This window comes from Rhodnius prolixus, unplaced genomic scaffold, assembly GCF_049639745.1.
Source record: "Rhodnius prolixus isolate KJV_2025 unplaced genomic scaffold, Rpr scaffold_7, whole genome shotgun sequence".
Classification (NCBI taxonomy): Eukaryota; Metazoa; Arthropoda; class Insecta; order Hemiptera; family Reduviidae; genus Rhodnius; species Rhodnius prolixus.
The window spans coordinates 12096301-12124080 of NW_027411582.1; the positions used below are offsets into that span (position 1 = coordinate 12096301).

Sequence of the window (27780 nt, forward strand, 5' to 3'; positions counted from 1 at the left end):
AAAAAGTTACATTTCAGTCAATATACGATTCAAAAAGCTAAGAAATGTTAGTAACAATTAAATTTGATTCCGATTTTCGGATTTTAAAAAAAATGTATGAATTAATTTGATGAGAATTTCAGTTCAGTAAAAAGATGTAACTGTATTTATTTCAAATTTTTATTATTTTTTATATGAGTTGTTTCGAACTTATTCATGTATAGAAATATCGCCTTCACTAATGATTCCGATTCGCACTGCAGTTGCTCACTCAGGGATACAATAAACATGCACACGGATAAAACTACTGATACAAAGACATACGAGGTGTGGCTATTAAATAACAAGAATGATGCTGCTACAGAAGAACTATGCTTGCGCCAAATCCTAACGACCGACAGCGGTGCAGCGTAAAGCCTTCTCTTTCGATTGCAGCGTCTCTCTCGTGTTTGTAGAGAAATCTGTCTGACCGGAACCGTCGTTTCGTGTAAGAGGTGTTAGTTTCGTTTTGCCGAAAACATGATACTTCACATGTAGTACAGCAACGAATTATCATGAAATTTCACATCAAAACTTGGTAAAACCGCTGCTGAAACTTATCTTTTATTAAAAGAAGTTTTTTGGTGATTAATGTTAATCACATGCGCGAGTTTTTGAGTGGTTCAAGCGTTTCCAAGATGGCCGAGAATACGTCGGAGATGATGACCGCCCGTCCAAGACGGATAAAAATATAGATTATAATTAATCAACATTACTACCATGAGGTGCTTGCTCAACTCCGTTGAAAGAGTAAAGAAAAAAACGACCCGATTTGTGGAAGAACAAGTCATGGGTTCTCAATCAAGACAACGCGCCGGCTCACACTGCATTGTCTGTCAAAAACAGTTTCTAGCCAAGTACAACATCCCCGTTTTAGGCCATCCGCCTTATTCGCCTGACTTGCTGGCCCCATGTGACTTTAGATCTGTTCCCCAAAGTAAAATCTGCATTACAAGGAACACGATTTCAGTCCGTTGAAGCTGTGCAAGAAAAAGCGGCACGCGTCATCCAGGAGCTCACAGAAATAAGACTTCCAGCACTGTTTCGAACAATGGTAAATTCGCATGGAGCGTTGTAGTGATAGGGGAGGGGTGTATATTGAAGGTGATAATAACTAAATATGTTTAAATTTAAAATAAAATGTTTTTACAGCAATAGTCTCCTTATTTAATAGCCACACCTCGTAATTCAGCCTGAGGTAAATTAGCGCACGGAGTTTTTTTTTTTTTTTAGTGGCTTGCCAGCCTCGGCACAGTGTTCTCTCTTTACTGTCATCGCTAACCACCACCAGAAAATGAGCTTTAAGTAGCTTCTAATAAAAAACAGTTTAAGCTAGATTCGAACTAAGAATCAACGCGTGGGAATCCAATACAGTAACCACTGGGCTAATCTTCTCCCATAATAGACTCTTGTAGGTGGCAAAATATTTGCCACATCTTTATTCATAACGGGAAATGAAAGAAAAAGAAATAATTTTCCTTTTAAATAAATTTTATCTTCGCTACTTTTTTTGCCCATTTAAATATGTAATATATTTATTTATCAATTCCAGATAAATAATGTATGGGGCCGTGTTAGAGATAGGAGTTTCCCCATTCAGGTCACTTGCCCTTTCATTTTTCTTTCTTTAACTACTCAGGAGTTGCTCTTAATTTTCTAAGGGAAAGTCAAATTTTTGGTGAGAACACGAGAAAATGTTCTTATATCACTAAAAACCGAAAAATACTGTTAATAAAGAATATTAAGTAAGCACTGCTATTGGGAAAATATAAATTTTTATTTTCTCGTATTTGAGTTTTAATACATTAAATTTTAAAACATTCATTTCATCTAATCGTAGTAAATAAATCCTCTTAGGAAAATATGTGACAAATAAATGAAAAATTATTTGAAGTTTTAATAAATTATTTTGCAAGTAAAGATTAAACTTTAAATAAAAACAACTTTCACAAAATCGGGGATAAATATGAAAGTTCGGGGCCATCCTAATTTCTAAAATTCAAATTAGATGGTACTTGGCCAGCAACAACTATACGGGCGTGGTCTTCTTGTAATAGAATTCTAAATATTTTGATAGATTACTGTTGTAGATTTGTAGATTAACTTTCGATTTAGTTTTGTTCGCTAATATTTAAGATTAATAGGTAACATACAACTTTCATTTTTTGTCAACATCCTCGCAGCGCTAAATGCTGTCGAACAGAATGTGGCTTCATTTTCTATTTTAATTTATTTATTTCACTAAATCTACTTTTTAGGAGGGTCGTTTGAAAAGTCCGTGCAAAGTCAGAGAGATAGCACCACTGGCGCGCATCGAGGTTATGTCTAGTTAGTAGCATCTCTTGGAAGAGCACACACCAAGTTTCAGCCAGATCGGTCTATTTCTTTGTGTTTGGCATTCGTTTGAATCGAGGAAGTCGAGTGATTTTCAAAAAATGGACGAAAAAGAATTTCGTGTGTTGATTAAACACTACTTTATGAAAGGCAAAACGCCTCAGGAGACTAAAGAGAAGCTTGATAAACATTATGGTGACTCTGCACCTTCGATTAGAACAGTTTATAAGTGGTTTCAAAATTTTCGGAGTGGCCATATGGGCACAAGTGACGCTGAACGTTCTGGACGCCCTGTTGAGGTTACTACTCCAGAAATCATTGATAAAATCCATGATATGGTGATGGATGACAGAAGAGTGAAGGTGCGTGAGATTGCTAGTGCTGTGGGCATCTCGAATGAACGGGTACATAATATTTTGCATCAACATTTGGACATGACAAAGCTATCCGCAAGATGGGTGCCGCGATTGCTCACGCTTGACCAAAAACGAAATCGGGTGAAGTGTTGCAAGGACGGTTTGCAGCTGTTCCAGAAGAATCCGCAGGACTTTAAGCGTCGTTTCGTCACTGTGGATGAAACATGGATACATCACTACACTCCTGAGACCAAAGAACAATCTAAACAATGGGTTACCAAGGGGGAATCTGCGCCAAAAAAGGCGAAGACCGTTCCTTCGGCCGGAAAGATTATGGCGACTGTCTTTTGGGATTCGCAAGGAATAATCCTCATCGACTATCTGGAAAAGGGTAAAACTATTACAGGTGCTTATTATTCATCGTTATTGGACCGTTTGAAAACCGAGCTCAAGCTCCGTTTGAAAACGCCCACGATTGGCCCACAAAAAAGTCCTTTTCCATCACGACAACGCACCAGCTCGCACCTCAGCAGTTGTGGTCGCAAAATCAATGGAAATAGGGTTCCAACTCGTTTCACATCCCCCTCTTTTCTCCAGACTTGGCTCCCTCGGACTACTATTTGTTCCCCAATATGAAGAAATGGCTGGCGGGAAAAAGATTTTATTCAAACGAGAAGGTGATTGCAGAAACGAATGGCTATTTTTCAGACTTGGACAAATCCTATTATTCGGAACGGATCAACAAACTAGAGCAGCGTTGGACGAAGTATATAAGCCTAAAAGGAGACTATGTTGAAAAATAAAAAAGGTTTACCTCAAAAAATTAAGTAGTTTTTATTTTTGCACGGACTTTTCAAACGACCCTCGTATATTCCAGTAAGAATCTTGCAAAAACACTATTCTCAAACAGTTATCAAAATCTCGTTGTCCCAGAATGACAAATTAATCGGTATGTATGTGCAATTCGCTTAATTCAGGATTAAATTTGATATTTTTGGCAGTGCTACAGAAGGCACGACACTTTAAGATTTTAGTCAAAATTGTCCAACCGAAAATGCAGCTGTTGCATATTTATCACCCTAAAGAGCCACCATATATCATTTATATTGCATTGGATTAGACTATTAACTCTAAAATGTAATATTTATTATAATAAATTGCTATTGATAGACTCGTACATTGTACGGAAGTGCCACATTAGAAGCAATCTTGTTAGCCTGTGAAAAATACGCACATGACAGGGACCAAACGTGAAAGATGTTAGGCTTGTTGCCTTCTCAAAAATGAACAAATTATTTGAAAATATTTTTGACCTAAACCAGAATTCTAAAATTTAATTTAACAATTTAAACCAAAAAGAAAAGTAATCAATAGGTTACGAAAATGGTTAATACGCATAAAACAATCAGCATATTGGCTAATCCGGAACAGGTGTTAATCCGCTGGGATAATCATCCAAATGGAAACTTATGGCTTGGCTATTAAATCATAATAACTAGGGATTGGGATTCTCCCACTCTGTATGGCCCTAATATCTCACATGGACTGCAGTCTGCCAGATTGGTGCAATCGGCTAAATGCATTAAACATGGTTCCGCTTCACCCATCATACAAGTAAAAAAAAAAAAAAGACAAAAACAAAAAATCGGATTAGCATAAACAAAAATTTTCTACAATTAATAAATGAAATATTCTTCTACAAATCCAGTTCCACAAATTTTGAATTTGAATTCACAAAAGAAATCAGTAGTTTCAAAAATCGGTATACGCTTTTCCAGTAAAACAAATAGCTCAAAAAACTAGAATAACTTCCGCAGTTCTTGGTAGAAAGTAAAGAGATAAATTTAATCTGGATTCCAGGACATGGTTGACTTTGCAGCATCCATTGGAAATGGATGTGCTCTACAAGATGTTGGACTGTCTCTAAGAAATTGATTCAAGGTCAGTCCAGAATTGTTGGTGAGATACGAGGTGTGGCTATTAAATAACAAGACTGATGCTGCTACAGAAGAACTGTGCATGCGCCAAATCCTAACCGCCGACAGCTGTGCAGCGTAAAGCCTTCTCTTTCGATTGCAGCATTGTTGAGAAATCTGTCTGACCGGAACCGTCGTTTGTGTTAGAGGTGTTAGTTTCGTTTTGCCGAAAACATGATACTACACATTATAGCAGAGCAACGAATTGTCGTGAAATTTCACATCAAAACTTGATAAAACCGCTACTGAAACTTATCTTTTGTTAAAAGAAGTTTATGGCGATGAATGTTTATCACGTGCGCGAGTTTTTGAGCGGTTCAAGCGTTTCCAAGATGGACGAGAAGACGTCGGAAATGATGACCGCCCGGGTCGCCCTTTCACGTCCTAAACGGATGAAAATATCAATTATAATTAATCAACATTACTACCATGAGGTGCTTGCTCAACTCCGTGAAAGAGTAAGGAAAAAAACGACCCGATTTGTGGAAGAACAAGTCATGGGTTCTCCATCAAGACAACGCGCCGGCTCACAATGCATTTGTCTGTCAAGAACAGTTTCTAGCCAAGTACAACATCCCAGTTTTTTAGGCCATCCGCCTTATTCGACCTAGACCTGGCCCCATGTGACTTCATTAAAAGGAACACGATTTTAGTCTCCGTTGAAGGTGTGAAAGAAAAAGCGGTACGCGTCATGCAGGAGCTCACAGAAAAAAGACTTCCAGCACTGTTTCGAACAATGGTAAATTCACATGGAGCGTTGTAGGGATAGGGGAGGGGTGTATATTGAAGGTGATAATAACTAAATATGTATAAATTTAAAATAAAATGTTTTACGACAATAGTCTCGTTATTTAGTAGCCACACCTCGTATTTAAGACTCTTACAACCGATTTCTCTCAGGCACCTAGTTGTTTTCCTACCCTGGGCCTTGCAGTTTAAGCAGATATCTCTTCAGAATTAGTTTTTCTCGTTCCTATCCGGTTTATGATCTTTGGTTTGGAACAGGTTGCAGTGCAGAAGCTTGGGCTATTTCTACTTAATGTTGTCGCTCGATTCGTTATTCTGAGGTTCCGAATTTTCATTCAGATTTGGTCTATTTTTTTTTTTCAATTTAAATCGCGACATTACATGACATTTAAACCGGAGTTGCCTGAAGCTGTTTTCAGTGCATTGACGACGTTCGGGCTGGTGTTCTCTCGTTACAGACTGTCTATTACCGAAAAAAGAATTAAAGGAATAAATTAATGATTCTACTTTCAGAGCAAGACATAATCTGAAATGTAAATGAAACTTTTTAATAAATTATTATTAATTTAGGATAAGATAAGCTTTTTCTTTTTTCTTCTTATACTTTCATTTTTTCTATGGTGCCTAAATCATTTGGTTTAAAAAACTCGTTGATAAAGCTTTGCTCAGTTAATCTACAAAACGATAAGAGCGTCCTTTTAGACATAACATTCGTCTAAACGATAAAAGATTTTTTACTTATAATAGTTACTTTACCATTAGTTAATATTAAGACTGATCAAATTGTCTGCTAAATTATTAAGAAGTAAAATGCACTTTTTAATGTATTCCACAAATTTCATGTTTTAAATTTAATGACACCTTTAATGTTAGGGAGTTTAAAATTAATAATTTGAGCCATGCAAGATGTGTTACTGGGTTCGATTTCAGGTCTAGACTTTGGGTTTCGGTTAATGTTTAATAAGCAAAGTAAAGTAAAGTAATCGCCTATTTTTTCAGGCGGGGCTTAACGTCCAACTTCCAATTAGGCGTCGTGGACGGAGGCGACTAGAAAACATACTTTACTGTAAATTTCTTTTATTAACCATTAAATAAAATCCATGGCCTAAAGACCGGGAATCGAACCCAGTACCACTTAGCTTTGCAGGTCTCTCCAATAAACCGCTCGGCTACCGTGGCGCCATTAATGTTTAATATGAGAACTTGATATTAAAATGCGTTAGTCGCCTCCATTCGCGAAACCTAATTTGGAAGTTGGATGTAAAGGAAGCCTGAAAAAATAGGCATTACTTTAATTTGGGCCACGCAGGATCAGAAGATGAAAAACTAATTTTGGCAAAAGCTGTTATAGATTGAAGAAGATGAGGCTTTATAAAAATCAATCCCACTAAGAAAGTGAATGAGCTCTTTCGGCTACCTCAAGTGCAAGGCGAGTGCATAGAATTTAAAAATAATCTAAAAAAATGCAATGTGCCAACTTGAATGACTTGTGGAACATGCTAACCAAATTAGCTACATACAATATATTGTATATCACCCACTTCTATTCGCTATAAGAATTGCGTTTGACATGTTTCTTTGTTAGGCTGGGATACCCGCTGTGATGCCAAGATCCTTGGGAAAAAAGTAGCTAGTCCATTTCACTTAACGAAAAGAAAAGCGATAGTTCTACAGAACTATTCATTTCAAGTGGGCTAACTATCAAAAATCCAGTTGATTATTCCCTAAATATTGTAGTTTTCAGGATTTATTGTACCAAGTTTATGAAATGATCCCTTACTTACAAAGAATCTAGACGCCAATCACTGAATAGCTAGTAGTGCAACGGCCTCCAGTTTGCTTACTACGGTTACTGTTGCGTGTGATTTCATTGAGATATTTGTGACACAAAGTACTGAATAGACAGATTACCATGGTCAAAGAACTGTTAGCATCTCATATCCGCAGCATCTTATATTATCTTGTAATGCAAGATAATGTTGGTTCAGTTTGTCTTAAACAAACATGTGTCTAATGTTACACTTTATTTCTATATTATTACTATTGTTAAAATAACCCTGGGAAATAGTTTTAAAGAATTGAAATAATTATCTGCCATGAAATATGACTTACTTATTAAAGAAATGATTGCAATTCTGCCAAAGTGCATTTTTACTAAACGGTCTACTTGCTCGAACATACTTCGTTTAAGTTTATATTATTTCTTAGACTAGTAGAAAAGAAGTTATTTCGACAGTTTAGATGTATGTTTTTAAATTCTGATAAAGTACCAAAGAATATAATAAGTTTTTAACTAAAATTCAAACTTAAATTTTACTAAATAAATTTTGCAAAAATAAAACGAACCTAAATTTATCTTTTTGCTTAACTAGTTGAGAAGGTTTGTTGACACATAACTGAAATAAGGCATAAAATTCAGCCAGTATGAGGTACACCTGCCTTTCTACCGCATTTAAAGCCACACCTGCTTCAAAGCCCATAACATCGTGCTTGAAGATAAAATACTTGAAAGAACTAACTTTACTAAACTGTCTAGTTCTTAAAAACGTTTGTACGTCAGATTTATCAGTGTCCAATTGTGTGTTCATCAGGAATATAAGCTCATGGTGTCGATAGCTTTAGCAATAAATAATTATAAAAATAATAATAATGTTTTAAAGAAAAATGTTTCAAATAATTTGATAGCTTAGTTTATTACGTTATGGTTTCAATAAATTAATTTGGGGGACAAAACTACCCAGAGCTTGGGATGCATTTATTTCCACATATATTTATTCGAGCAAATCATGAAGGCCATTGAAGTTTTAAGATGTCAAGGTAGATAGCCAGGACTTGTTCGGGAAGAGAGGCGACAGACAGAAAATATTTCGATGTGCAGATAAGGTGTTATGGAATTTTTAGTAGCGGATTTAGGTTATGTTGGTCAGAAAAGGAATATTAAGTAAGTAAAGTAAAGTAATTGCCTATTTTTTTCAGGCAGGCTTTACGTCTCAGGTGTCGTAGACGGAGGCGACTAGCTTACTTTACTGTAAACGTCTTTTATTAACCATCAAATAAAAATTCAAGGCCTAGAGACCGGGAATCGAACCCAGTACCACAATTCCACATATTAGCTTTGCGGACCTCGCCTCTAATCGCTCGCCTACCGTGGCGCCTGAAAAAGAATATTAAGGTTACTACTAATGGTTTGATTGGTTACGTAGAAGAGAGAACATTAACTATTTGGCTGAAGATTTTTTTGATTGCAAGTTTTCTATTCTTTAGAGGGTTGACCGCTTGGAAGAATCCGCATAGTTCGATTGATTATGTAGGTCCATTTTGGTTTAAGTAAACCGTTGTACAAGTGACGGTTGGCTCTCTAATGTTAGTCGCAATCTTTTGTCTAACAGTCTGTAACCCAATGTTAATTTTTAAATACAACATTCTCACGTGGAACCCACACACTAGACTTAAAAGACAAAGCAATGACAAAACGTGCGAAACTTTTTTACAGACTACTTTGGACGACGCTCCAAATTGCTCTTAGAACTCAAACGTTTAACATACAACACTATCCTCAAACCTATGTGGACTTACGGACTAGAGCTGTGGGGTTCAGCCAAACCTACAAACATACGCACAGTACAGGACATTTCAGTCAAAACTCCTGTCGACAGATAGTTGACGCTCCTTTCTACGGTGACTAACCTCACTCTTCACAACGACCTCAACATTCCCTTCATAGACCAACTCGCCAAGACTAAATACCAAAAATTCCATACTACTCTCTCGACTAGTTCTAATCCTCTTGTACTGTCTCACGCTTCCTCTGACATCCCTAACAATCCTACACGACGACTGAATCGCCAGTGGCCCAGCGACTTCCTTGCAGTTATTACTCTCCTCTCTCCTCTCTCCTCCTCCTATTCTCTTCCTCACATTCTCCTCTCTCCTATAGAGAGTGCTACCGCTGGGTCTCTCCTCCCGCACCAGTTCATCATACTCTTCATATTTACTTATTGTATACAATGTGTACAGATTGTAAATTACAAAATAAATTAAAAAAAAAATTAGAAACGTATTTTATAAATTCGCTTTCCCGTTTAATCGTATCTTAACACAAAAATCCGATCAAAAATCAAAAATAATTTTTATTTCAATCAAAAATTTAAATTCCTTCATTTGTTTTTGTATGACCAATTTTGATTCCGTAAGTAGTCGTATCAAATATCTAACGCCATTGGCACCCGCAGGTTTTTCCAGTTGAGGCCAGCCTCCGGACAGTGACCTCTCGTTACTGTCCCCATATCTTATTCAAACCAACTAAACAGTCGGCCAACTGAAAAGAAGTGCATGCAGCGCTCCCCCAATCGTAATGGACTGGAGCCCTTCTACAACAACATGCCAAGTCCCTTCAGTAGTGGTTAAAAGAAAATAAGCAATCTTTTTTGCTTAACCACAAACATAATTGCATTTTGTTACATTTAGAGTATAAAGGACCCACTTGTCGCATAAGAGAATAGCTCACTTCTATAATTGATTGACGCCCCGATTCGCAGATTAGTTACAATTAACGTAGGCCTCTAAATGGGCCCTGAGATCTTAGGCTCCACAATGTGTAGATATTGAGAAGGCATTGCCTTGGATTACAGGAAGACTGTGCACCATTCTAACTCATAAAAAAAATAAATTAGTAACGCCAATGATCTTAGAAATCAGTTTGCCCCCTTCCTCCAAAAAAATATGCCAATTCCGCATTTTATACAGTGAAATAAACGGGAATTGGATTTAATATTTAATTCTTCTGTTGTTCCTTTTTAATTAGAATATGTAATAAATTTTTAGTAATTAACGACCGTAGATTAATACTTGTTGCTCATTAATGTGCCGTCAAACCTAACCTCAATACATGGGAATTAAGTCATAAAAAATCGCTTAAAATATTTCCCATAATTGTGAAACTCATTTACATATTTTGAGCGCTAATTCTACGATTCATATTGCTTTGCTTAATTTGAAAATGAATTGGGTTTCTAAATGATTTTCAAACGGCGAATACAGCTAATCTCAGCGTGAATAGAACCAGCTATACTGAGATGTTAAATTTATCTAATCTAATTGGCTAATAAGAGATTTGGATTAGAGGCGCTTTAGGGGTTTCAGGTCTTTTTGCGTTATTGAAGGGGGACGAGTCACCTCAAAATTTTCTTATTTTCATTTTCATTTCACATTTCTTCATCTACCCACCTGTAGACTTAGAAAAAAATAACATCTTATATTTGCTACTGTGTGGAGTTGTACTTAGGTTTTCAGCAATCTAACTTTTCTTCCCCGAGAGTGCAACCTCGAAGACCCTACACGAAGTAAGGTTATTTGTTGATCAATTTTCTTTTAGTCGAAAAAAGAAAGTCGACAATTTAGTCGTAATCTTTCAAAAATTATTTAATGTTATTGTTTTTCATTGAATAAAAAGAAAAACCATTTTGATCCAGAAATGATTTATGGTATAGAATCTTGAAAAGGAAAAACTAGGAAATTATTCCTAGTTGGCGCCAAAATTTGACTTCTGATGATGCTCCGCTTTGCTGAAAAGAAACTCTCAGTAATAATCAAATCGAGATGCAAAAATGAAGACGACATGATGCAGAATATTTTCAAACAAAAAATATTGAAGAGGAAAATTATTGGATCACTTTTTTTTGGACAACCAAAAGAATTACATCATTTTGAAACTACAATTGATGGAGAGGATTATTTTCAACGTAAAAATCTTAAACGTAAAGAAAATGACATAAAAAAATGATTTGTAGATTTTCAAAAGAGAAAAAATATCATTGTCAGAAATTTCGATCACAACAATCAACCAGATTTAAACAGATTCTACATTTTCAAATTTATGTACAAAACAAAATTATTTTGTAACCTTGACCAGATTTTTTTTTTGTATTTGTTTAAATCTCTTTTCGAACTCTATCACTTTAAAATTTAAAATACACCGATAATATAATCGAACAAGAAAAATTGTAGCAGAATAAATGGGGTCAAGAACGAGATATCGAATGGACGAGTTATTGATAGTGGTTTTTTAGACACAAATTTCGATCTTACGTAAGACGCGCTATTTTGTTGTAAGGCACTGCCTTGATGTGTAACGGATGGATATGTCAGATGTAATATACAAATGATATACTTTTAGCGTATGGAGTATACCAAAATCTAAATACTTTTCGTAGTAAGTATTTAAAATTATAATGTAAAAGTTATTGTATGGCGACCTTAAATGTCCTTTGGTAAATAATATAAATTTGTCAGCCTTAAAAAAAAAGTATTTACAATAAATATATGTTAGGGCGGGCAAAATTGTGAAGACACAAATGCAGCTTTTACGTTGTAGGTATCTAACTTCCGCTTTGAGTAGAATTTTAGCGTGCGAGGTTTCATATGTTGTTCAGTATAATTCTTGTAATACACGAGCTGCCAATATCTCTAAAGAAATGACTTACGTCAACGTAGAACTTTAGAAATAGAAAATTTAATCCAAAATGTACGTCTGAAATTTTGAATAGCCTAAAAATTAATAGAAAATTTGTAAATTTGAAACATCTTTCAGAGTTTCTCTTTATTGTATTTTATTTAGCTTAAAATTAATGTATGGAAATGGTTCTTAATTTAATTGCTACGGGAGCTAATTGAAACAGAATGAAAGATTTTAAATAATTCTTCCCATAGAGTTTGAAAAATATCAGTGCCAATTTAATCTGCTATCTGCACTGCTCTCTAAACGCGGTTGATATTAAGAGAACTTTCTACTCCATACAACATAACGAATTATGGTACAAACTTTTTCATTTGGGCGTCAGATGCAAAGTTATTAGGTTATTGAAAAGTATTTACGAGGGGTAGCTAATAAAAAAAAAGATGCGAATCTAACTATTCGAAATTTTTCGAGATAACCGAAGGGCTTCTACAAGGCGACCCTCTCAACCCTTTGCTCTTGAATTTATATCTAAGTGACCTGGAGAGCTTATTCATTAAAAACGGTGCTCATGGAATTACGGTCTCAGCTAATTCTGCCATAATGATGTTGTTATTTGCAGACGATTTGATAATTTTCGGCGACTCGCATTCTGATATTAGAAATAATCTGTAACTACTCAGTAGAAACCTCATTGCAAGTGAATGTAAATAAGACAAAGATTATAAAGTTTTATAAAGGTAGACCGAGAAAGGGACGACAAATATTCTATAATAACGAACAGGTAGAAATAGTTAAATTTAATTACTTAGTAACATTAAGACTTGCCATTAAGGGTTTCGGATAAGATTTTGGTTTAGACCTTACTCGCGGACAAAAAAAAATTAAAGTAAAAAGTTTTGAAATTTGACAAATATCTTTGAACTTAGTATTTTTGCCAGAAGTTGGTTTCCTTAATTGTATTTAAAGAAATAATGATGATCAATTTTAGATGAAACTTAGCCTGAAATAAATGCTTATTTTGTTTCAAATTTTTCGCTCCTAAATTGATTATTTTTAAAACCTTTAACAGTTTTTACCAATCCAAAATTACCATATATGGAGGTAATATTCTCTATAATATTTAAATAATTTCAAATTTGATGCACAAACAAATTTTAGAATTAGTACTTATACATTTTAGCAACCATTATTGCTCAAGAAACTGTATTCAATCTGGACACAACTCAATTTCAGAATAATTTGCCTTAATAATATTTATACAGGTTATTGTAATACAAAATAATTTTAAGATAAAATATCCTTTGACATAAGATAAAAACTTTTGGACTGTCTAAAACTGTTACAGGTTTTGAAAAAACGATAAAAATCACATCGAAATATCGGATCTTTTTAGTAATTATTAAAAGTTTATCTGCCAAAAATTTCGCAACGAAAAGAATTCATATATTTTCGGATTTGTACTAATCATCAAATCTTGCCAAAAAAAAGAAATAGTGCAATTTAAAGGCAAATTTGAGGTCTTCTCATGTTATTAAAAGTCTTTTCTTAATTAAAACAAGAGACTAAATTGTTCAAGATATTTAAACTTCTTAAATTGCAAAAAAATAATTATAAAAATAAAAAATGGAAATAATATTTATAAATTAGTGAATTATTATTATAACTGAGATTGTTTCAGTTCATGCGATAAAGTTATTGTTGCATATTTTAAAATGACAAACAAAAAAGCAAAAACATATCTATGCACCGCAACTATTATATTTTAGCCAATAGTTAATAATTGTGTAGTTAATAGTGTCATATAAAATAGTTTTATAGTATCCACTCATTATTACTAGAACATAATCTCTGTGTCTCTTTATGCGAACCATATCTCCAACAAAGCCAGAATAGAAACTCAGCAGGAGAAAATGACATCTTGTGTTTTTTTCTTTTTTTTTTCTGAAGTGTACATTTCGTAATGCGGGTCTAGGTCGTTGTATTTACATTTCTCATATTAATATATAAATATAACATTTTGTAGAAATAATAATGAATATATAATTTAGACAATAAATACTGCAAACATTATAGTCAGTCGAATAACGGTATAACTTTTCTTATTTTACAATTATCAAACTAATAATACGGTAATGGCTAGATATGATATCAATTTCACATGTAACTGTATACTTAGGCAAACTGGGCTCTTAATTATATTTACAGCCTCAAAATTATTTATTTTTTATTAGAGAATTATTAATTCCGGGTTCAAATTTGTAATTAATATGCATTTAAAGAGCTTTATGAGATGTTGGAAGCTAAGTATCAATAATTGGTCTTTTCTTATTAAAAAGGCAGTTTGATCCCGTAATTATTCATAAACAAGGAGTTAACAAGCAACAGAGAATTCAAATTTTGATATGTTGATAAGATGGCTTCTGGTGGCCCCAACAAAATTGTGTTTAAGTAAATTTTGTGAGGCGAGTTTTTTAGGGTTTTTTTTTGGGGGGGGGGGTGATTTCCATGATAACAGCTTCAAAATCTCTTTAAATTCATAGGCACACAAAAGTCATTTCACAGTAATAGTAATGCCTATTTCTTTAGGCGAGCTTTATGCCTAACTACCTAATTAGGTATCCGTGGACAGAGGCGACTAGCAATATACCTTACTATAAAGTTTTCATATTACTAATTAAATAAAATCCAAGGCCTAGAGACCGGGAATCGAACCGGTTACCACGATACATATTAGCTTTGCAGATCTCACCACTAACCACTCGGCTACCGTGGCGCCTACAAGAGAAGAGGTGACGATAGATGCCGCCTCTAATGTGCCATTTGGTTACTTTGCACGGTTTCTACACATTATTCGTGACCAAAAATCTGAATTTGAAGGAAATAAAGAGATTTGATTTAACGAGAAAACATTGTTTTTGGACAATTAATTTGACAATAGCTGCCGCCTGTGTGTTGTTTTTTTTTTTTTAAATTTGTGAGCACACTAAGTAAACGTAGGCCTATCACTTTTATATAAGAAAATTCATATATAAATACTTGTAGAAGTAGCATGATCGGTTTCCCCTGAAAATACCGCTTTTATTGCAAGTAAAACTTTGAAATTAGAAGGGAATTACGGTTACAGTCAGCCAAATGAAACTGCATCCAGCAAAAATGAATAATAGAAGGTAGTCAAGATGAATCTATCTTTGATTTAGTTTTAAACTTTCAAGCTTCATCAGTTTGAATCAATCAGTTTGTTCTAGAGAATTTGACGTCACTAATGTTACCGTCGCAAACTTAGGATGAAGCAAAAAACATAAGTGAAGTGGAATTTTCTATACCAAACTTATTAATTTAACTCTAATGATGGAAGAAGATCCAAAATAGGCCACTATACAATAAAAACACCTTAACTTCTTCGTTAGATAAATTCAGCGAAGAATATTTAGATTTATTAGTAATTGTGACTGATAATCAACGTTTAAGCTATTTAAAAGCAATAACTTTCTGCTCTTCCTTATATTGGTACCAAGATTAATGGAAGACCAGTATCTTGATAGGACAACGATTGGAGCAACAGGAAATGTACAAGTAAAGACTCACCTAGACTGAACCGAGATGGTGAAAGATTGGTTGAGTTTTTTCCTTTACGGAATTCGCGAACAACCAAACACCCTGATGATGATAGATGAATTGTTCATTTAAAAAAAAAGAAAAAAAAGGATGTTGTTATCCAGGTGAATATAAAGGACTAACTGATAAGTACATGTCCTTCTTGCTAGTCACTTGGTCCGTTCACTTCCCGGTATTCTAGTATCACTTAATATAACTAAGGCGGGTATCTCCTAGATATTTGGCGAGAATCTCTAAGTACTTTACAGTTGGCTGGTCATACTCTCTTCACATATTCCAGTTGGAAGGTTAGCCTTCCTGATGATGCGGGGGTTGTAGAACCCATATCACGCCTATTATCCCTTCTCCATTTTCTATTAAAGCTCCAGAGCTACACCCACAGATCTGTTTTATAGTTCAAAGGTGTACAGTTTGAGGGTCAGTACCTTTAAACTAATCGAATATTATAAAGATCTACCCCCATCCACAAGGGCCGATCGTTCTTATCGAGCCAAACTATTCGACCGCGGCAAAATATGTCTACTCCAATTAACCGGCAAATTATTTATTATTAACAGCTTAAACTAAAAGGGGGAGAAAGAACTTCCGTTCTTCTCTCGAAAGGCAAAAATAAAGGAATAAAGCCTAGCTTTAAATAAATAAATTAAAAAATAAATTCTACCTAAAAGAGAATTTTTTTGATAGATTTTAGAGGAAGATTTATTAATATTTTGCTGTATTAATTAAATAAAAATAAGAAGAACGAAATTAAATTTAAAACACAAAAATTATTTGTTTTCAAAACGCTTACTGCCTGAAAATAAATAACTCGTACCCGAGAACACCCAGATGACTTTCATTTATCTCAATTTAAGCTCAAAATTTTCTCTCAAAATTCAGAATCTTACGAAAAAAAGCTCGCTAAAAATCACCAAAATTTTATCAGTAAAATACCTAAAAAAAGTTTTCCTCGAATTTGAATATTAACTTAAACTTGTTGCTCTTTTGGACTTATAGATGATAAGCTTAAGTTTAATGAAGCATCCCTACTACTATCGTATTTAATTTCTAACCTAAATTATCGACGTAATTTTCGTGACCAATATAATTTTACTTTTTTTTTTAATCTCTTCACTCACAATCCCAAACAATCCCTCTAGCAGACCTAGAAACGTCGTAGGCCTAGCGATCTTCTACAAAGAATAGATTTAACCAGTAATCTTTATATGGAGTCCCTCCACTGGTAGGCATCTTTCCAAAAGTTTTCTTGGCATACGAGGTCTGTAAATTAAGTAATGAGACTGATTTTTTTTAAAAAAAAATTCTATTCAAAAAGAATTACAATTCTATATTGTCACCTTCAAGATAACTTCCTTCTGAAGCCACACAGCACTGGAGACGTTTCTTCCACTCCTCATAGCAGAGCTCGAACTCCGATTCTGGAATAGTCTTTCAGCTGGTCGGTTACAGCCGTTTGAGGCTGAGGAGCCACAGGAATGTTTTTACTGGCCAAAAACTCTGGTTTATTGAAATTCATCAAGAACTAGTGGGTGTTGCATCACGATAATGCTCCTTGTCACACAGCAATTTCAATAAACCAGAGTTTTTGACCAGTAAAAACATTCCTGTGGCTCCTCAGCCTCAAACGGCTGTAACCGACCAGCTGAAGGCTATTCCAGAATCGGAGTTCCAGCACTGCTATGAGGAGTGGAAGAAACGTCTCCAGCGCTGTGTGGCTTCAGAAGGAAGTTATTTTGAAGGTGACAATATAGAATTGTAATTCTTTTTTGAATAAATAATTTTTAAAAAAATCAGTCTCATTACTTAATTTACAGACCTCGTATACTTCTTCGTAGTAAAGTAATTGCCAATTTTTACAGGTGGGCTTTACGTCTAACTGCCCAATTAGGTGTCGTGGGCGGAGGCGACTAGCAAACATACTTTGCTGTAAATTTCTTTTATTAACCATTAAATAAAATCCAAGGCCTAAGACCGGGGAATCGAACGCAGTACCACAATACACATTAGCTTTTCAGGTCTCGCCTCTAACCGTTCGGCTATCGTGGCGCCTGTTTCTTCGTAGTACAATAATGTCCAGACAAAAAAAAAACCTCATCAATTGTTACCGATGCTCTCTTATGGGGAGGAGAACATGTGCACATTCTCAGCTTCAAACATTACAGCTAATCTTTGTACAGCTGTTTAACAATTAATCTATTTGCAGCTTCTATATTCACCCACCAGTGATTTGAATATTGTATGTGATTCAGATACTTTAAAAGCGACCAAATTTCACATCATTTATACCATCCCAGACATATCTATACTATGGGAACGCTTATAGTTGATTTCTGCAAAATCTAACTACTCTTAGGAAAGGGATTAGCTATGCGGTTAGCGTACTGCACTCCCACACGGAGGTCCCGGGTTCGAATCCAGCAGCTGACCCTTAGATTTTCTCTTCCTAGGAGCTTCTTACAGCTCACTGTCCGGCGATGGAGAGTGCTGTCTGTAACGAGAGATCACTGTTCGGAGGCTGGCAGTGCACTGAAAAAAGCTCCGGGCGCCAATAACGTTAGATGTTGACGCGCCTTAAATCATAAAAAAAAAAATCTAACTACTCCTTCCGTCGGCCATTTTTGTTTCTCCTTTCTATCGACCACTCACAATAGTTTTTCATTAATTGCAGCCATAGACAAAACTTGATACTTGAACTATTATTATACAAAACTACTGTAATTATTCTTGTGTTTTTTTTCCTTTTTCTTATTTATTTGTGCACCCACATAACTGAGATAGTTATTCATTCTAGTGTGAAATATAGCACATGTCTTTGCGAATACATATTGTGCATATATTATGTTGCAAAAAATGTAAGCACAACACAACTAAACCTAGATATAGAGTTCCTGTATTATAGTAATTAAGGTCTTTCTCTGTATCCTTTATTCAGGAGTTTAATATTAATTTCAGATGTCACATTGTTGTTTAGAAATGTTAGGATAATTGTTACCGTCTGTTCGGCTTATTCATTAAACATTAATTAACAACCATCTACGCTCTTCTTGTATTTTTATCATGAAATTCAAAAATATTTCTTGGGGTTCCATGTTATAACGTCCGTTGGGCACAGCAGACCGTTTGGATAACTCTAAGGCCATTACTTAGTGGATTAAAACAACCACCAAATCATGATTCTAGACCACATTGGTTGGTTAAACAATAAAAGCAACTACTTTTGCTCAAAGCTAGGATTTTGCGCTGAAACACGAACGCAACATTCGACGGACCATAAGAAATGGCGTATTTAGGCAACATTAGGCCACAACCTGTGACTTGAACAATTAAATAGTACTTTTTTTTTTATCTAAGTACGTGGAAGAATGAAATAGAAATAGGTACAAAACTAGAAAGAAATGTCTGTCCTTATGTCGCTAGACAATTGTAAAGAAGATAGCAATAACTATGGATAGAACATTTTTCAATATAATAGAAATAGTAAATAGACAAAGATAATACACTCCTGCGAACAACAAATAGCATTATTATTATTATTATTTCTATTGAATAGAACTTTAGTCTATTTTGTCTATTTTATTATATTTTTTCAGTGCTAATAAAAAGGTATAAGATAAAAACAAAATAAAAATACTTTGAAAAAGTTTAACATTTAAGAGCGATAGATACATAACTAATTCTTGTCAAGTGGAAACAAAATTTGGTTCTTTTATCTGGATACCTGAGCCAAGCGTGAACGAGACGCCATGATAGCCGAGCGGTTAGAGGCAAGGCCCGCAAAGTTGTTGAAGTTTTGGGATATTGAGTACGGATTAACGGTCAAGAATTGCGGACTTCTTTTTACAAAATACTTTAAATTTAAGGGCGCGTCAATGTCAATTAGCGCCCCCGCAGTTTTGTGAATACCAAATAAATAACTAGAAAAAATTAGTGTGCCGACCTTATAAAATTTAATTAATTACAGTTTTCAAATTCAACACTAATTGGCAGACAATCTAAGCTGCCACTGGAACATAAACGACTAATATACAACAGCGTACTCAAACCGATCTGGACTTACGGAATTGAACTGTGAGGGTTCAGCCAAATTCCAATCCAAAATACTCCGTCTGATTACGAATTATCCTCCATTTTATGTCTCTAACTCCACCCTCTATAACGACCTCAAGATCTCATTCGTAACTGACGAATCTAAATCTAAATATAGAAAATTCTTTGACTCTCTTCCATTCTGTACCAATCCTCTTGTTCAAAATCTTGCATCCAAAACGATTCCAAATCGTCCTCCACGATGATTGAAACGCTGTTGGCCTCGCGACCAGCTACTATAGTGTAAGAAACTCCAGCGAGAGTGTTGCCGGTGGGCAGCTTCTCTCCTCTGGCTGATCCAGCTATGACTTCTTCTTTTATCATATTCACTTATTACATTTTATTCTTTCGGTAGATTGTGAAGTACAAATAAATTAAAAAAAAAAATCAACACAACTCACTACCTCATTCATTACCCGTTCAAAGGGTGCTTAGATTTTCCTAGGTGCAATCTTAGGGTACAAATTTCCGTGATTATTACAAGAGAACATTCTCTGCAGCTCGGCAGATCTTAAAAGTCCTCTTTCAAAGTAATAGAAAACACTTTCACGGCCACTTCCTTGAAATATTTATGTAAAAAAAATATATCCTTTATCCCGAAGAAGGTACACATCCTTTTTTTCCACTCTCTCTATCATTTTCATATTCAGTGTATGAAAGCCAGGGGAGGTGTTACCCGCAAGGAAGAGGGAAGTAACGTAAACACCAAGGAGTAGGGGTAATTCTCATCCCTGCCTCTGCTTCATCTCCTTTCACTTTTTTTCCTGAGAAGGGCAAAAAAAACAAGTATGGCGCCCTTGTACCATAGTTCCTATGAAGTAGGCCCTGCAGGAATAAATACAACCCTCCCTTTAGGCCTAAGGGTTGTTACTAGTGGTTCGTATAAAATCAAGATGGCTGACTATATGAAGGCGGAGCTACCACCGTTATTCTCTCTTTCGTAGCCCCTTCTTTATTTTTTTTACAATAATAATAATAAAAACAAAAAAAAACACGTGGAATACACGTGTTGTAAAAAACAAAACATTCACAAAAGAAGGTAGTTGTTTTTTATGAGAATTTACTCTTGCATTTTTTTTGTTTTTTCTTTGTTCCTTTTGTTCTAAATTTTGTTTTTGTTTCAAAACAAAAGAACAGCTCTGCATATTGACGTACATAAAAAAAACTTAGCTATTTAATATTTTATTTTGTTTCCTCCTCATATGAGTAAGTATTGTACACAGCTAATTGTGGTAAAATACGTAATATGTAATGTACTCATGAGGAGGTAAAAAGATTTTTTTTTTTGCAAAGTATGGCGAGAATAAACTACCTCTTGAAACCAGAACTCGCAAGAATCTTAAACCAAAACATTTTACTGATCCGTTCACTGAACTACGAATTACCGATATTTTGGGCTGCCTTAAGTCATCCACAAAGAAAAATAAGGATTAGATTCGCGAAGATAAAATAGCACTTACGAACGCGAAGTTAGGTGCAGCAAAGCGAGCATATTTTATTAAAGTATAGTTTTAGTCTACAGTGTCTACTTTGTGAATGTTGAAGGTATTTTTGGAATAAAACAGAAAATAAATTTTTTATTCTGGGACAATTGTCCCCTAAGAATAAACACAGGTACAAATAGAGGCCTTAATAGTTTGGCCTGTGATTAAACAGAAAATAAATAAATAAATAAGTATTTACAAAAAGTGAAAATAAAAATAACAGCAGAAATTAAGGAAATAAATTAAAACAATTAAAATTTCAGAGGAAGCTGGATAGAGAGGAGATAACTGAATAAACGGGATTTAAGGATGGAAAGGGTAGGAGCTTGGCGGACAGATGATGGCAAGGAGTTCCAGAGGTAGCACGTATAAGGAAGGATTTGTCAAAGGATGAGGTACGGTGAGAGGGAATATAGAGATCAGATGAGCGAGATCTAGTATTATGGGAATGGATCGAGGATTTAAACTTAAAGAGTTGAAAAATATAAGATGAACTTTGAGACTGGATGACTTGAAAAAGGAATGAAGCCAAAAAATAAATATTTGTGCATTGAGACTACGCGCAAAGACGACAAGATTCCTGAAGAAAGGGCTAGGTATTCTTTCTGCGGAGTTATAGAGCACACCAAACTGAACTTATGAATCTGGAGCTTAGTTAAAGACTTAGAAGAAGAAGAACACTGTAATGCCCAAAAGATTGGTGAAGAGTCAAGAACAGTTGTGAATAGAAAGACTACGGCCGTGTTGGGGCTCCAAATTAGTGACGGAATAAAGGAGAAGGACATTTGGAAAAGAGAGAATGAAGTGAAGATATTTCCTGTATAATCTAGCCGAGATTCAAGGCAAAGAAATGATAGGTAATCTCCTCTAAGGTAAGTTCTTCAATATCGCTTTGCAATCCTGGGCCAACAATGAGAAATTAATCAAAGAAAGCGTAAAAGAACGAGAGGTAAAGGTATCCTGTATCCAGGTTAGTGTACTTGAACCACCCAGAATTAGTTTTTTCTTAAGAGATCGCTACTCTAGAACGGCAATAAAGACTGCAGAACCTTAAAGAGCCTAGAGGATTTTAGAAGATTTAGAATCACACTATTAAACAACACTGAACTTAAACGTTTTAGAAAACCTCGCCAACAAATCCAACAAAACGCTGCCTCCAGTATCGTACATAGTAATTTAAAAAAAAATTAAACTCCAACCGCTAAAAATAGTTTTGCACCGCTAATTTTTATAAACCGTCACGACTGATAATTTGCAAAAGCCAACTAGATTATAGTCATTTAAGTATGAATTTATGGTTTTACAAACCATGACTGTTTAGTTCCAACGTTCACAAAGTTTGGGTTTTTTTAAGCTGAGAGAATTTAGCTTTTAGTTTTTGTAGTCCGTACACTAATATTATCTAATCTAATGCATAACCTTGTGCAATACTATGTTTGATTGCACGCCCACATAGATGCACTTTTGGCGCACTTACAAACTGTTTATGTCTTGCATGATTTATCGGTGTTCCTACCGATCTGTACCTGATTTTATCGAGATTTTAGCCTTCATTTTATAATTATTCATTCATTATTAAAAAGATCAATTAAAATCTCTACGTAATGTGGGAAACGTTCAGAGTTACGAAAGTCAAAATTTCTCCAATCGTTAATACTTCCGCATTAATTTTACTACATCCAAGCTTTTCCGACAGGACGGAAAAAGAAATTCCCCCCCCCTCGTTTTTACCACTAATTTTCCAGTAAATTAGGATGTAGTAATAAAAGAGAAACTGCATCTGAAAATTAAATCCGCCATTAGGTAGAAAGTTACGATCGATTAAATAAAAAAGATTTCCCTGGTGTAAATAATGGTTTCCGACCTCGTGCATATTGTCATTCAGTGCACTTAGAAATGCAGATTTTTTTTTTTTGCTGTCAGTTTTATGCATAAAAGTTGTCACGACTTTTCTTGCAATTTTCATGTACAAAAATCTCATTAAGTTGAGTTTTTTTAACTGAATGATTTAGTTTAGTGGAGATTCCATTACAAAAATACAGGAAAAGGACACTAGTAGTCTTGTACAACTAAACTAAGATTAATAGCTCAGGTTCTTTTAATTTTAAATTTAAAATATTCCGATCCTCTTATCGCTACACGAACTCTACAAACACACATCAACCACTTACAGGACTGGCTTTTCATATGGAGAATCAAAATCAACGTTACGAAATAAAAGTTATAGTATTTACTCTCAGACGGAAAAACCTACCTCCCATCATCTTGAACCAAACTCCTATACCAACTGTGGACAAAGTACGCTACCTTGGACTGTACCTAGACCTAAACGGTAGACATGGAATACCCCAGACTAGACTGAAAAGACAAGAAACTAACCAACTCTACAAACTTCTCGCCAGACGACAAACGTTCGAAACTTAACCTACACAATTACTTTTAAACTGATTTAATGCAATAAACTTTTTTTAAAAAACTTTGAATTTATCCAGTAAAATGGCAATTTCGATTATCCGATTTCCGACAGCTAATTACTCGATTTTGACAGTCTAAAACCGCTCAATTAACCAAAGAACTTGTAGATGATGAGGCAGAAGTGTTTTAATGGACGTAGGCCACGTCTGGTTTAAGATTCTTATGGACAACCAAAAGGCGTTTTACTTTGTCAGGCTTACTGTACAGGCTAATAGAGTACAGTTTCCTTTCGTACAATATTTAATCTACCCATTCATACGTAGGAAATCGCTGATCGACTTTTTTTACTCCTAATCCAGGGAATAAAACTGGGACTCGACACTGTTGGCCAACGGAATGACTCTGACAATCTGGAATTTGGCAATCTTAACCCTATAAAACCAACCTAAGTTTTGTGTTTATTGGAACAGTTTGTTTAGCCAGATTACCCAGTTACCTTCAACTTTTCAAAACATCTCAACAAACTTTTGTATCTTATAAATTGGTTCATTGGAGGTAGGCCTTGGAAACGCGTCATGGATTCAGGGCGAATTGTGCGAAGGTGATATGGTACGGTGGAGTTCTACGAGCGAGAAGTATGATTCAAATGGAGGTTCTACATGGTTACTATCAGATAACTGTAATGCTACCTGTTGCCGCTGCCTTCTTGATAAAACAGTCATGTATTTGGTACTTGGGAGGAGTACGATTGATGTGGATGTTATCCATGGTTACAATGAGATTTAATGGATGTTGCTGCTACCTTCTTGATTGGGTTTTATTATGTGGTTATACATTTTGGTTTAATTGTGTATGTCCTTGTAATTGACCTTTTTTTTCTACGTTTATTTGTGCTACAATCAGCGCGTTGACGCTAGAAGTAACAATGATAGAATTGTATGGTAGATACAAACTGATGAATCTTGGTCCATATATGGTGTATGGTTCGATGTTCATATTTTCAAATGTGGCCTTACTCAGTTGCCAATCTGTGCGGCACTTTGTAGAGGTGTGTCCCGTTCATTCTAAAACTAGATTCCTCGTCTTCGGGTGGTTAAATGTTTCCCTACGGGGATTGTGGCATCTGGTAATCTTTACGAACTCTCTAGGTTTATTCAGTGCACTGGGCGATTGAGTCACCATGCTCCCTAGTATCCTGTCACTACTTTATTGTTCGGAAACTCTTAGCCGGATTTATTGGTTTTGAATCCCTGGAACAATGGGCATTTTGAATTGCTTGCGTTCCTTTCCCTTTTTGGTGGAACCGCCCTACAATACAATCTACTATCTACAATGGTTCGATGTTGTGGCATGGAAAGTTAAGGCATTATGTTTCTCTCTGTTATTCATTATAATCTCGTTTTTTCCTTCTTCCTCAAAAGCCTGACCAGTGTTCTAGGCTTAGTCCAATCTTTCAGTGTACTTGGCACTCAAGAAGGCGTCATTACAGTAACTTACAATGGCTTAAAAGAGGTTTAGGTCCTTGCTTCATTCATAACTTCATCACTTCCGGTTCAAAATTTAATCAATGAAGGCAATCCTGAATGAGGTAAACATTTTGATTAACTGTAGCCAGTGAACTCCTCTACAAAAGCAAGTTGTAAAACATAGTTAACGTTAAGGGTGTTGCAGAAGGGTTTTCCATTCTTTATTAAGGGAATCGCCCTAACCAACAGCAATCCATCAATTGTGAACCGTTGGAGCGTATGTATGCTAATTTAGTTGAATGTCTCACACACCCAAGTTGCAGTGAACCGTTGGAAAAGGGCGCTTTCTGCAACAGCAAGACCCCCCTTTTTGCTTGCGAACATGGCCAAGCTGAACTTGCTAAAGAACTTGCTGGAGTTATGACGGTGAACAGCCTTATTGTTATCTCCAGCATCATTTCCAGTGGGGTTGAAAATTAAGAAAAAGAATTTAGATTTTTAGAAGTCTTCAACTTCAAAACTGGAAAGCAGAACTCTGAATGCGGCGGACTACATTTTGAATAATGTTTTTGTAATTCTAATTTATGGCGTAGCTTTTGACAAATTAGTCAGGTAACAGGTAAATTAGGACCAATTCTCTAAAGTAAGTTCAAATTAAGTGCATTATTGCTTCTTCATCTCACCGAAGACCGTCTCTGCTTTAATGTTACACCATCTAATATATTTTTCTAAGTAATACGTATCTATTGATAGTTATCTCTGTCATAGAGAGTTAACATGTCATAATGATCAGCCTAATTTTGTGCATCGATTATTCACCTGAGATAATCGAATTTAAAAAATTGATTATTAGAAAAAAAGTGGTTTTGAAGGTTCCAGATTCTGTGTGAATATTTTTACGTATAATTACGTATATTTTTTCTTAATTATTATGAAAATAAAGCCCTAATATCACTTTTGATTAATTACCAAGCCCTTTCTTGACCGAAAACCTGTATTTACATTAGTATTTAGTCGAAAAAAGATATTCTGTATTTTTTTAAGGCAGAAATAGTGGTACTAATACCACTGCACTCCGTCCGTTTTCCTAATTTCTTTTGTTGCCTAACAGTACTTCATTTCCCCCTAACCTTACTGGCTATATGCCTCACCCTGATAACTATCTTAGAGCATTCAAGGAGCCTTTCTCTCTAGGTATAACTGCCAACCATGAGATTAGCTTCTTTAAATGAAAAAAAAATCCAGGTTATCAAAGAGGAGTTCTTGGAGGTGAGAGAAGCCTTAGTGTAACCTCCTTCTTTTTTCTAGTTTATAGCTAGTTAAAAACTAAAAAGAAATCCTTAAGAGGTAGTCTCTTTCAACAATGAGTTCACAAGCCCCGCGATAGGTACAGCAATAATGAACGTTTAGATTTATACTGAGGACTAAGTCAGAGATCCAGCCAATCATCATTTACCTTTTACTTGTAGTGGAAATGAAACAATCGCTATAAAGAAAAACAAAAGGGAAGAATATAAAGGATACATACTGAAAGTGCATAGTTAGAAGATGAAGTGAACTGTGAATCGAGAAGCTGTGCTCCGCCTTCTGAAAGAGTAATGCGCAGAAAAATAATAGAAGCATCTAACATGGAGATATTAAAAAGGTTTGTAGGACTTAATGACAGTGGTAGACATACGAGTAAGTAAAGCATACATATAAGTAAAGCAAACGTTAAGGTGCCACAGTAGACGGCTGGTTAGAGGCCCACACAAAGCTAAGATGTTTTGCGGTACTAGGTTCGATTCCCCGGTTTTTGCCTTGGTTTTTTATTAACTAAAAAATTCACCTAAGTTTTTGATTACTTTTAATATACAGCCCACGGTTTCGATTCCCCGGTCTTAGGCCTTGGATTTTATTTAATGGTTAATAAAAGAAATTTACAGTAAAGTATGTTTGCTAGTCGCCTCCGTCCACGATACCCGCATGAAAAAATAGGCAATTACTTACTTATACAGCTCACGGTAGCCGAGAGGTTAGAGACGAGACCTGTAAAGCTAAGATGTATTGTGGTACTGGTTTCGATTCCCCGGTCTTAGGCCTTGGATTTTATTTAATGGTTAATATGAGAAATTTACAGTAAAGTATATACGTTTGCTAGTTGGGTTCGTCCAAGACACCTAATTGGTAGTTGGACGTAAAGCTCGCCTGAAAAAATAGGCATTACTTTACTTTACTTACTATAAAGCTCAAGTTCTAATTGGCAAATATTTTATTTAAAATAGAATTTAATAATAACATATTGATTTGCTTCTTATGCATTTCTGTTGAGATGAACTGTAACTAAAACTGGAAGAGACAGATTTAAATCAAGCATAAGCTAAGCATCGGTTTGAAAATTGGGCAGCTTGGAATCTAATGTGAATATTAAGCTATAAACTAGTTTTTACGCGTGAGACACTATGGGCTTTAAATGTTGAACATTAAGGCAAGCTTAATCACTTTTTTTTCAGCAAAAAAGTTTTCAGCTCAGTACTTAGCCGCTGATCGAGACAATTATATTCCTCAACAATTCTCTAAAACTCTAGTCTCAATAAATTTCCAAGTTCTGGTTGTGAGAGATCGTTTACAATGAGCGCAGTTCTCAAGAGATATTTAGTGGCTAATGGCTATAGTAGTCGTTGCGGTCAAAAAAAGTTATCGCACCTAGTTACGATAATAATAATAAAATCCTGCGACCAAGTCCTAATTAAAATAATTAATGGCATCCTTAATTTTTATAATTAATGAAAAAATAATGACTGAAATTGGCAATATTCTGCCTTCCACCTGAATTAATTAATCTGT

The 27780-nt window shown here is 35.2% G+C and overlaps 2 protein-coding genes across 5 annotated transcripts in view; one reads left to right on the plus strand and one right to left on the minus strand.

The window, feature by feature from the left end:
• Positions 1-27780, minus strand: part of Eip93F (Ecdysone-induced protein 93F) — a 356990-nt gene that overhangs the window by 231378 nt on the left and 97832 nt on the right. Inside the window, exon 1 of one of the 4 annotated variants that reach the window (XR_012454053.1) lies at positions 15474-15961. The exons of 1 other annotated variant lie outside the window; for it this stretch is intronic. The gene's annotated coding sequence lies outside the window, so the exon portion shown is untranslated. Of the gene's footprint in view, positions 1-15473; positions 15962-27780 lie in introns of those variants that run through there. 2 more of the 4 variants (XM_074114090.1, XM_074114096.1) reach the window with 2 other exon arrangements.
• LOC141446993 (uncharacterized) overlaps positions 1-27780 on the plus strand; it is a 297455-nt gene that overhangs the window by 1334 nt on the left and 268341 nt on the right. The window lies entirely within an intron of this gene.